The sequence below is a fragment of the Papio anubis genome, chromosome 8 (genome assembly GCF_008728515.1).
Source record: "Papio anubis isolate 15944 chromosome 8, Panubis1.0, whole genome shotgun sequence".
Classification (NCBI taxonomy): domain Eukaryota; kingdom Metazoa; phylum Chordata; class Mammalia; order Primates; family Cercopithecidae; genus Papio; species Papio anubis.
Window position 1 is genome coordinate 122788703 of NC_044983.1, and position 12880 is coordinate 122801582.

General features: G+C 40.7%; 1 long non-coding RNA gene across 3 annotated transcripts in view; it reads left to right on the forward strand.

Moving 5' to 3' along the window:
- The window catches only part of LOC108587366, a 112352-nt gene extending 100060 nt beyond the window's left edge, over nt 1–12292 (forward strand). For 2 of the 3 annotated variants that reach the window (XR_002523990.2, XR_002523989.2), the window contains 2 exons: nt 4894–5172; nt 11040–12292. This is a non-coding gene — a long non-coding RNA (uncharacterized LOC108587366). The remainder of the gene's footprint in view (nt 1–4893; nt 5173–11039) is intronic. The other variant, XR_002523991.2, reaches the window with a different exon arrangement.
- The last annotated feature ends 588 nt before the right edge of the window (nt 12293–12880 follow it).

The window sequence follows — 12880 nt, forward strand, 5'->3', positions numbered from 1 at the left end:
GTAAAAAGAACCACTGCCTTAGAACCCTGCAGATGCAACTTTTGTAAAAGCCCTTAATCCTAGGTTTGGGACCCTGGGAAGGTTGCTTTACTTGTCTGAGAATCAAGGGAAAATTATACTGTCCCTCCAGCAGTGATGGAAGATTAAACAAGAACATGTATAACAACAGCACAGCATTGCTACTTAGTACCACTCCAGAATTGCTACTCTACTTCCCCTCCTTCCTGCTTCCTCTGTTCTCCAGCAAATCCTGTATGCCCACCAATTATAGTGCTAATCACACTGTATTGCAATCATTTGGGTCCTTTTCACTAGACTGCTAGTAGGTTCCTCAGTGACATGAAAACAGACATTTTTATCTCTGTGCCCCAGAACTCAGCTAGACATTCATTAGGCATTCAATATACGGTGAATGAAAAAGCCATATAAGAGCAGGAAGTTATACAGAAAATGTTTCCCTTTCTTTGCCTAGGAAAAAAAGTATGTTATCTCTGATTTCTTTAAACCAGCTTTGTCTGAACTTTTTGAACTTCAGGTGGCTTTAAATGTTGGTTCTAATTAGATGGCTTAAACCAGCACGGATGTCTCCATCAGGAATTTCCCATCCACATTCCATAAGCATCTGTGTCTGTGCACAAAGTTGGAGGGTAAATATCTGAGTAGAGTTCCTCTCTCTTGGATCTGCCAGCCCAGCATGCATACAGCTCAACAGTTCTTAAGCTGGGCCAAGAATCCACACATTATAAAACTGACATGAAAATAGGCACTAGCCAGATGGAATGGAAATCAAGCAGCAGATCTAAGGGAAGCAGGGAATGGAACCAAAGAACACTTCTCTGCCTCTCACCCCTTTGTGTCCATCCTGTGAAAATCTAAGTTCATTTGAGATCACTAGAGGTTGGGTGACCACAAAACCATGAAGTATTTACCCTCTCTTTACATCAGTTTCCTCATCAATGAAATGCAGGATAATATTTTCCATAAAATAGGGATATTATGTGGCAATATCCTCACCCCATCAAATATTTATTTGGATCAGGTTTCCCCTGTGCAGATCCAGCCTTGAGCGACATCTACCCTAATTGCAAAATAACTCTGAGAACATTTCATGAGTACCATTAGGCACCATTTCCTCCTGTGCAACCCCATGAATAGGACCATTGCATCATGTCACTGTTTCTTACCCCATCATGCTGGTGATACTGTCCTCTGTCCTAAAATAAGATGTTGTGGGATAAAGATGCACCCTCTATTCGATGACTGAAAAATGCTGAGATTCCTTCTAGGACAGCAGCATTCCAGGGACAGGGGCCTTGAGGAATATAGGGATTTATTATAAACTCTAGAATGATCATTTCTGAAAAGGTATGTGATAAGTGTTTCTATGGTTTAGAAGAATACTTGGTGACATTCTGGAGGATGAATTAGAGGAGGGAGACAGTGGTTGCTGAGAGATTAATTAAAAAGTTTTTCTATAGATCAGAATGAGAGATGATAGGATCCTGACCTAGGCCACTAGCAACAAAAAGGAGTGAAATATGTACACTTTGAATGTAAAAGTTGCATGGTTTGGGGACCAAATTTACAATTGGGAATAGAGTAGAAAGGGAAAAGAAGCAAAATAGCCTATCTTAACACAATTAAATATGTTCCAAGCCTCCTTTCCCTAAGAAGCCAGGATAAACTCACCTATTTGTGACAAGTGTTTTGTCAAAATATTTGTTCAATAAGATTTCCTTCCTTCTTAAGATATTTTATCATTTAAATCACCCCAGAAGAACAGAATTAAATAGTAAAAGTGATTTGGTCATTAAACAAGAGGGTTGGACTGATCACACCAGCTCTTGAAAGTCATTTCTGCAGTTAATCACATAAGAACGCTGACTCCTTAGAATGGTTGAAATGGTAGCATTCCACTCAGAAAAGCCTAATCTAATCCTGGAGCACCAAGGTCACAATCCTGAGGCCAAGATTTTAAATTCCAGCTCACCCAGGATGAGTACTTTATAGAGACTCCATCCCTGACCTAGGTGGGCCATCTCCAAACAGAAGCTTGGGACAGTTCCATGGTCAGCTTTTATTTTGCATTTTAGTAAAATAGAAACAGTTGTCTTATGTGTGTAGCATTCAAGCATTCTAGAAAAAAGAAGAAAAAAACTGGGTTCAAAAGTGTTGGAGTTGGTGTATAGAAAAAAAAAATAAAGCATAAACCTCAGGATTCCTCATAAATTGCATAGGATTCTCCTAGGTAATAAGAAAGAAAAATGAAGGAGAGGGAGATTATCATTGGATATGTTTGGATACAGGGCTTTGGAAAGCTGGGCAGATTGATGTGTCAGTCAGGCTCTTAGCAGGCAATAGGAGCACACCCAAATTAGGGCACTTTGAAGGGAACCACTGCACTCTAGCCTGGGCAACAGAGTGAAAGGAAAGGAAGGGAAGGGGAGGGAGGGGAGGGGAGGGGAGAGGAGGAGGGAGGGAGGAAGGAAGGAGGAAGGAGGGAGGGAGGGAGGAAGGGAGGGAGGGAGGAAGGAAAGAAGAAAGAAAGGGAGGGAAGGAGGGAGGAAAGGGGGAAAGGGAGGGGAGGGAAGGGGAAGGGGAAGAGAAAGGAAAAGAAAAGGCACTACTTACCAAGTGTGGACAGGACCCCAGGAAACCTTAAGAATATTGCAGTACCCCAATGTTCACTATAGATTTATACCTCAAGGCTAGAAGGGGAAAGTGGATAGAATATTTACTCAAACCTGGAGTCAAAGAGGGCCCGGTGGAGAAAGAGGCCGAGAGCTTTGGTCAAGTTTACCCTTCAGGGAGGGAGCATGTGACTCATCTTCCCAACTCCACTTGCCCACTCCCTTCAGTCTTCTGTTAGTGCTCACCCTTGTCTGAACCCAAGCAGACATCAGAGACATGGGAACCTGTTGATTTAGTCCATACAGGTCAGTCTCCTGGGGAATAGAGCAAGGTAGAGGAGAGTAGAAATGGCATCAGAGAACTGAATGGAAGATACACAGCTCAAACACTTTCCTGAGAGCCCCTACATTCTATAACATCCTAGTTAATGTGCATTGGGTTGTGTAAGAGCTGCACCTATTCAGCAGCAGTTCTCAGGCTGATGTGATGGTAGACACATGCACTGAGAATCTCAAAGAATGTGTTTGGGGTAATTAAACTGTAATAGCAGATTTCAGAATTTTGTTTATAGTCCTAATAAATGGCAAGATCCTCTATGATTTAAGGGGAATTTTGCTTTAACATCCACTACTCTACAACACATCTGTGGATTGGGGTTGGCCAAGTTGTATTATACTTATTTTCCAGATGAGGAAACATAGCAATCTCTTTGCTCATCTTAGTTCACAAAGCTCAGTGAAAACTTGTCCTTGGATTCCATGCCATGAATGCCAATGGCCTAGGTCTACTTCTTAGCTTGCCTTGGGAGAAACAAATTAAAAACAATGATTTCTCTGAGGAGCTACTTGTAGGAAACTCATCAGCTTTAGTTTCAGACACTTTAATAAAACGCTAATGTCTCATTCAGCAAGTCCATCTATCAGCCAACATTTTTGTAACCCTCCCTTCTGCAAGATACTTTGCTGGCAACTGAGTGGAAAGAAGAGGCGAGGAGTGTTAGGATTTGGGGACGTGGTAACACCATATTAGATAAAAATCTTGTCCTGCCCAATGGGAATTTACATAAAAAAGAAATAAAAAGAGGAAAAAGAAAGAAAAAAGGAAAGAAAAGACACTGTTTACCAAGTGAGCAGGACCTTGGGAAACCTTAAGAATACTGCAGTACCCTAGGGTTCATTATAGATTTATACCTCAAGGCTAGAAGGGACAAATGGAAAGAATATTCACTTGAACATGGAATCAGAGGGCCAGGTAGAGAAAGGAACTGAGAGCTTTGGCCAAGGTTACCCTGAAGGGAGGGAGCAGTTGATTCTAATGGAGAACCAACCCACAGGCTCATCAACAGGACGATGGAAAATAAATGGTGATGTATCCATATAATGAGTAGTATACAACAATAAAAGGGAATAAATTACTCAGGCATGCTGCAACATGGGTGAATCTTAAAAATAAATTAAGCCAATGAAACCAGACACAGATATATACTGCATAATTCAATTTACATGAAATTCAAGACCAAGCAAACTAATCTCTGTTGATAGAAATTATATTAGTTATCTCTCGATGTGGAGACCGAGTTGGAAGCACCATTGAGGACACTTCCGGGATGGTGGAAATGCTTTATATTTTTGACTCAGTTGTGGTTGCATGGAGACAGATATATATATATATATATATATATACCTGCAAGAGAAAAATCATCAAGTGGCATCTATAAAATTGGTGCAATGTATGTTTATAAATTATATTCTAACATTTAAAAATAGAACAGGAAATGCTACAGTGAAACATGCATAGTGATTAAAATGCTGTCCTTCTGGCAGTTTTCTTCTCCACATGAGTAATGCCCTGAGAGCCTTATGCATGTGTTTTGGGAAACTGAACTACATGGTTGTAAAGAGCATGGGCTTTGCTGAGTGACAGATGTAGCTCAAATTCTAGTTCTATCACTTCTTAGATATATGACCTTGAACAAGTCATATAACTTCTCTGAGCTGAGTTTCCTCCTTGGTAAAATCTACCTCCAACATAGTGTTGTTATGAGAATTAAGTAATAAAATGAATGAAAGAACTTAGCCAACTTCCGGGAACATTCTATGCTCTCAATAAATACAGGCTACTGGTTATTATCATTGTTATAAATGCTGCTTTTCTGCCCTCTGCTCCACTTTACCTGCAGTGAAGACAATTCAGAGAGAGAAAAGGAGGGTGGGCAGAGGGAATGGATAGTGTCTGTGAATTCTCTTTTCTTTTGCTTTTCAGCAGTTTCTTATAGGGCACGTTTGAGGCTGACTGCAGTGGAAGATGCAACTGACTGGACATCACAGGGACAAGGTGCATCCTGTCCCTATGATACACCATGCCTGGCCTGCGGGCCTTCTTAATGTGCAGGGCAATGGCCAGCGCTGCTGTCCCCCTGCATGCAGACTTGCCGCAGTGGCACTGTGGGGCTCTGCTGGGCTCATTAGTGGCTCCCTCACCCACAAACTTCACAACTCTGACTGGAATTCTTCGCAGAGCCAGTGCACCTAAAGGCAAAAGGTGAGGCCCCCATGGTGTCTGCCAGCCGGTTGCTTCCATAATAGAGTATTGATCTCCACCAGAAGAGTTGCAAGCCCTGCACACCCAGCATTGGCCATTAGAGGCAGGCTTGTGCAGATGGCAAATCCATCAGCTACCAGTTTGACATTAACAAGCAATTACAATGCAGTCCCTGAGTTAGCTCCACTAGGGGATATCAGAGTGATTGCTTCAAGTGAAGAAAGATAGGGGAAAATTTTTGATCAGTCCAGAGTGCTTCTCTAGAATTCAGGCCACCGAGGGTTAGACTGTATGGTGTGGCAGAATGAGCACTAGACTCTGAGTTAGGAAATAAGGGAGGCTATTACTAGTGATCTATATCCATCACTTTCCTTCTCTGAACCTTTCTGTCCTGTTTCTAAAGCAGTGGTTCGCAAGCCTGGCTGCACATTAGAATCACCTGGGAAGATTTTCAAGTTCCCAGTCCTAAAACTATGCTTCAAGCCAATTATATCACAAACTCTGAGGGCAAAACCAAATATCCACACTTTTTAAGGCCCTTCAGGAGCTTTCAATTTGCAGGCGTAGTTGAAAACCTTGAAACTATCTGGAGAGAGGTAGCTGAAATTAGTGATCCTTAAGGCAATAATGCATGACTTTCAAGAACATGAATCCTTCAGGTGCAAATCATCTGAGGATCTTGTTACAGTGCAGGTTCTGACTCAGTAGTTCTGACTTGGTAGGTGTAAGATTCTGCAGTTTTGTAAAAGCAACCAGTGGATAGAGCTGCTGCTGGTCCTGGGACAACATTTTGAGTAACAAGAGAAAAAAGGTACCTTTTCTCTCAAAAATTTGAAAAGTCCAGTGCAGCACTGTCTAATAGAACTTTCCACGCTGACTGAGTACAGTAGTTCATACCTGTAATCCCAGAACTCTGAGAGGCTGAGGAGGACAGATCACTTGAGGCCAGGAGTTTGAGCCCAGCCTGGCCAACATGACGAAATCTTGTCTCTACTAAAAATACAAAAATTAGCTGGGCATGGCGGCACACACCTGTAGTCTTATCTACTCAGGAAGCTGAGGGATGAGAATTGCTTGAGCCGGTGAGGCAGAGGTTGTAGTGAAAAGGGATCGTACCACTGCACTACAGCCTCCGTGACAGAGCAAGACCCTGTTTCAAAAAAAGAAGGACTTTCTGCACTGATGGACATTTACTATATCTGTGTTTTCCAATATGGTAACCAGCAGCAACATGTGACTACTGAGCAATTGAAATGTGGTGCTCGTGCAACTGAGGAACTGAATTTTAAATTTTTATTTAATTTTAATTAACTTAAATTTAAATAGCCACATGTGGCAACTTGATATCACAAGTCCAGAGGTTTTAAAACATGAAGCATATAACATGGCTAAGAAGGGGTGTTCATACTATATACCCACGAGCAGGATTACACATGCTCTTCTCCAGAAATAGGCCCCAGTCCATGGCAAGAAGGTCTCTTCCTAGCTCAAATTAAGCCCAAAGTCAGTATGAACAGAGTGTGTTGACTCTGGGTGGACCATGGGAGGAAAGTGACTAGAGTCACAACTGAAGAAATAATCACTGTATTGAGCCTCCTAGAACAGGCTGAGGAGCATGAGTTTTAAGACAAGGGCAATGGCAAAGATAGAGCCATGACATCATGACACTACAGAGAGGGAACACTTAATATTACCCAGAGCTGGCAGGGAAGACAACCAGAAGAACAACATTTGAGCTGATTCTTAAAAAAAAAAAAAAAAAAAAAAAAAAAAAACACAAGAAAGCCAAATTAGGAGAGAATGCCAGAAGAAGGGAGTAGCATGTGCAAAAAAAAAAAAAAAAGAGAGAGAGAGAGAGAAAGCAAAAATTAGCAAAGGGAAAGTACTAAGTGTGCGTCAGAGAGTAGGGAAAGTGAGGGTCTTAAGAGGCCTTGAGAAGTCCCACCTCAACTAAAGACAACAAAAGACAAAACCCATGGTGGCATACCTTTTCTTATTTTAATAGATAACAAACATTATTATTAAGAACATTTTAAGAGGTAGCTTCCAAACAGGGTCACTGCATACAGTTATACAGAGTGCACACTGCCCAATTCCAAGGCAGCTGTTTGCATCAATACAATGGAAATGGCATCCCATGGAGCTGTGCAGTATGCCAGCCCTACCTCCGTTTCATTCCTTCTTAAATTTTTTCATTAAAGTTCTTTCTCTTCTGGTCAAGAAAACCCTATGATAATAGAATCTTCAAACTGAAAGCATCTATAAAATGAACCCCAGATTCCTGGGGCTTTAGCCTTTTGTTAACCAAATGAGATGAGGAATTATGGGTGTCTGATGTGCCAGGTACTATTCCAATACTTAAAATATATCATCCCACATTTCTCACAGTAGAACCATGAAGTGGAGACATTACTTCATTTTCCCATGAGAAAATGGGACTGAGATGGTTAAGGTGGGATAGCATAGATAGAGACCGTTACAACAAACATACTCAGTCTTAACTAATTTCTAGATCCGTGCTTCGTCCGCTACTTTATTATTCCTTGAAGATGTTAGGGGAAATTCATTAGTCCATTTCAATAACACACAACTCCTCTGGAAATAACTTACATGCCTATGATTAGAACACATAGGTTCAGACATCACAAAGCTTTGATGTGGCTGAAGTTCTATCAATTTACTGGGGCAATGCTAGTTATCTCTTGGTGATTTGTGCCTCTGTTTGGCAGTAGTCTCTGCCTTAGATCCCTTGGAAAGAGAGAAACTAATTACTTAAAATTTTGCTTATTTGCCATCCTAACAAAATAGGACTACCTAGGGGACGAATAATTAAGTGGATCATTAATGGTGTATTTACCACATCCTGACTGGAATCATAATTATATGCTTACCGAGATGTATACCACCCTCAGTTGTCCCACAGTAAGCTCACCCAGCTTCTCTATGTTAATTTTCAACACCATCTAAGTCTTCTTGGGTAATCTAATCCACTACAATAGCTTTACATATCACACACATGATCGTTATGGCCAAACCTCTATCTCTTTCCTTAATATTTAATCATAGCACCTAACACATATAACCAGCTGCCTGTAAGACTCCCACTCCTAAATGTCCTGCAGCTCCTTCTACCTTAAAATTTCCAAAACTATGTTAATTCTCTTCTAACCTTGTTTTTTCCTTTTGTGTATTATTCTCAGTGAATCGGACCACCACCCAAATAACCCGACAGTCTTCTTTGATTTTTTTTCTCTTTCTCAACATTCCCAACCCCTTTCTACCCCACCTAGTCACTTCCAGCTTTTTTATGGTGAGAACCAGCTTCATGTAACAGAAGCTCTAAAAATGTCAATGATCTAAATAACTTGGGTATATAAATATCTCTCTCATAATAGAAGGTCAGAGGTGGGAAGTCTGAGCATGATATAATGGTCATCAGGGGTCCAAGCTTCTTCATTCTGCCTCACCATCTCACTTGCAGCTTCTGCCTAATGTTGACTTACAGTTCAAGATGGCTTCTGGAGTGCTACCATCACATCCGTGTTGCAGGCTAGAAGGAAAAAGGCAATGGCCTGAGGAAGGGAGAGTTCCTGTTAACTCAGCTTCCTTTAAGCAGCCTTCCCAAAAGTTTCACATTGTATTTTTGCTAATTCTCATTGGTCACAACTTAGTGCCATAGAAGACTAGTAAATACAGTCTTTTAGCTGGCTGGCCTGCTATCCTATATAAAATGAGTTTAGGTTACTGAGACAGAAAGGGAGAGCAGATCTTGGGAGGCACCTAGCTGTTTCTGCCATCCCAAGTGTTGTGATTTCTACCTGCTTTCGATTTAACCTATTTGCCAGTTTCTCTGCATCCCACCGTCATGGTTCTAGTTGAAGTCCAACCTCAGAGAAATAGCTACTTAAGTGATACTGGGATGCTTTGTACAGAGCAAAGAAACCAGTCTTTATGCCACTTGGAATAGATTTTTCCAATTGTTCTGCCCCCACTGAAAAAAACTCTTGGTTCAGAAGAAACAATGACCAATGACGTAAGAAGGACTAATGTTGCCACCTGCCTCTCAGTTTAATAGCAAGAGATTCCACATGTCACACAGGAAAGAAGCCTAGGAAGGAAAATGAGCATTAAGATTAATAATTGATGTTAATACTGACAACAAAGACAAACAATGGTGATAAATGAAATGGCAGAACCAAGGAAATTGTTCTACTGTGATATCTTTCTTTCAAGCAGGTCAACTGTATAATTACAAAACTCAATTTCATCAGGAATTTCATCAACATCAGAGCCCCTGGGCCACCAGTCTTCAATGTTTGCTACCAGTGTGTTACTGTCTGCTTGTCATTATCTAGAGACAAAAATGGAACATTACAATGGGCTTTATGACCCTTTTGTACCTCAGCATTTCCATCCTGCCCCCTTCACCTAGCTGTACCTCATTATCTATTCCAGTCCCTGGCTTGTAATATCCCTAGAAATTATTATTGCACTAAACTAAATTAAACACAAAGGCTTATTTAGTGGATTCACAATTTTTAGTTGTACCACATAGTCAAACAAGTAGACATTCAGGTCACAAAATCTACCCTGTCTCCCCATGAGACCACAATGCCATTGTCTGAACAGATTAAATAAAGCAGAGCATCATCTCAAACGATTTCCATGGTTCAAATCTAGGTGGCTATACTTACCAGCTGTGACGCTTAGGCCAACCTATTAACCTTCTATTTCACTTTTCTGCTAAATGAGAAAATATGGACTTTACTTCATTTTGTGAGAAATAAATAATCTAAGTAACTGGCCAAACCATATTTTGTGCTTCTTAAAAAAAAGGTGCCATATGTATATATATACACACACATATGTATACACACACACACACCACCCAATATAATGCAATCTTTTCAGATGACATTAGAAATATTTTAGTCAGGTCTAAGGAACAGAAGTTAATGATAAATATGATAAACAATAAATAATAGCTACTCTTTAGGGAGAAAATTACACACATCTTACTTGACTTAAACCTCACAACAGAATTGAGTGGCAAGTTATTACCCTGAGAAAGGCGACTCAAGGTTGGCAGAATAACAAGTGGGAGAATCTAGATGTAAACTCATATCTCATATGCAAATGAGCATGAGAATTTAAGCAAGACTGAAGGAGAACATTTAAGTTCCCTTTCCAACTCATATCCCAATTCTGGAATCTAATTTCTGTAACAAGTAACTATATTCCTTGCCACAGAAGTAAAGATGGCCCCATGCAGAAGCTGGCAGCATGGCATGATGGAAACAGAATAGAATCAGGAATTGTTTTCTACCTGTGTGTCTGTGACTTTGGTGTTCTGATTCAGACACATATTTGAGAGGTGGAGGGGGGAGAAGAGGGTTGCCACATTATGTAACAGAAAGGAGCCCACTGCCTAACCACTTACCTTGTGCCAGACATTGCACTAGGACTTTATTACCTGCAACCCATCCTGCAAAACTGTGAAGATTTGATATAATCATTCTCATTTTATGCTTGAGAAACAAGGGGTAAGGACATTAAAAATTTACTCAATGTTTAACATTTGCCTGTCTTATTCTAAAGCCCCTTCTCTTTTCACAATACCTGTAAGAAATGGAGATCAAATATTGAGTGGCAGAGGCAAAAATATGGCCTACCAGAACCATTATGATAGCTTTACAATATGCCCACCAATTATTTGATACTCCTCTTGCCAAACGGTGAAGGCTAATTACCCTCCCACAGAATGTGACTCACTTCTAATGAATAAAATATGGTAAAAGTAGAAGTGTGCAATTTGAGAGACTAGGTAATAAAGAACAGTGGCTTCTTCCCTGCTCTCTCTTTCTTAGATCATTCTCTCTGGGGGAATCCAGCTGACATGTTGTAAGGACACTCAAGCAGCTTTATGGAAAGGCCCACATGGTGAGCAACTGAGGCCTCCTACCAACAGCCAACAAGAAACTGGGGCCTTTGCCAACAGCCAGGTGAGTGAGCCATTTTGGAAAGTGGATCATCCAGTCCCTGTTAGGCTTCCAGATGACAACATCCCCTGCTCTCATCTTGACCACAACCTCATGAAATACCCTTATCCAGAATACCCAGTTAAGCCACTCCATAATGGCTGTTGTACAAAACTGTGAGCTAATGTGTTGTTTTTAAGCTATTAAGTTTTGAGGTGATCTATTACACAATGATAAACAACTAATACACCCATCCAGTGCTGAAGAAAGGGATTGTCAGGAGGGTGGAATTTGCACTATTAAATCTTCATAGAGTGCAATTTCCCCTCACCACACCACACTTGCCACTAACTATAAAGAATTAGGTCAGGGAGCTTCTTTGGTTGCACCCCTTTTGCCTTTGGTTGTCAATGGTAGAACCATTTCCCCACAATCTGCAGGAATTAAGAATCAAAGAGAAGGACACACCATTCCATAGCACAGAACACAAGTAGATGACTCCCATGAAGAGTCTAACAGCATGGTATGTAATATCCCTAGATATTAATATCCATCCAGGAATCATGGTGCCTACACTGGAATTTCAGAGTGGCCACTGACACAGTGGACACATTATTCAACATTTCCAAATCTTGGTGTTCTTATCTACAAAGTGAAGATAATAATTGCCAATGCACAGGTGACTATGAGTTAGAGAGATTACTTTTGAAGAGTTCCTAACACATTTGTTCAACAAACATTTAATGATGCTTCAGGCACTGTGTTCATTACTAGTGAGAATATGACACACAGAGCTATACAGTCAAAGAGCTTTCAATGAAAAGTAACATAATTGAGTGATAATTTTTAAAGTGTGGTAAAATGTGTGGCACATAGTAGGTATTCAATAAATACTTGGGTTTTTTTCCTCCTTTTTACCTTCTCCTAGAGTTCTACTTGATGGTAGCTGCAGTTTTTCTTCAAGACATCCTATTTGTCCTGGTACAGAACCTCTTTTGACCACTAAAGGCACAGTCGCAGTCCCTCACCATTGCCTTGCATATTCCACAAAAATGTGAGCATTAATCATTCTCCATGATACAGATAATTCATGGTTTAATTTAATTTTTTAAAATTTTATTTATTTACTTATTTATTTTGAGACCAGGTTATAAGACTGGCTAATTTTTGTATTTTTGGTAGAGATGGGGTTTTGCCATATTGCCTAGGCTGGTCTCAAACTCCTGAGCTCAACTGATCCTCCTGTCTGGGCCTCCCAAAGTACTGGGATTACAGACATGAGCCACTGCACCTGGCCTGGATAATTTTTTTTTCTTTTTTTGAGGTGGTGTCTTGCTTTGTAGCTCAGGCTGGAGTACAGTGGCGTGATCTCGACTCACTGCAACCTCTGCCTCCCTGGTTCAAGTAATTCTCCTGCCTCAGCCTCCTGAGTAGCTGGGATTACAGGTGCCTACCACCACACCTGGCTAATTTTTGTATCTTTAGTAGAGATGGGGTTTCACCATGTTGGTCAGGCTGGTCTTGAACCATTGACCTCAGGTGGTCTGCCTGCCTTGACCTCCAAAAGTGTTGGAATTATAGGTATGAATCACCACGCCTGGCCCTGGATAATTCATTTTTAAAAGAACATCATACCTACCTTAAATGCATCAAGATTTCACATTAGACTCATTATTCATAGTGAACATTAGGAACTTAAGTCCGCTCAGTAATAATGCACCTATCCATGA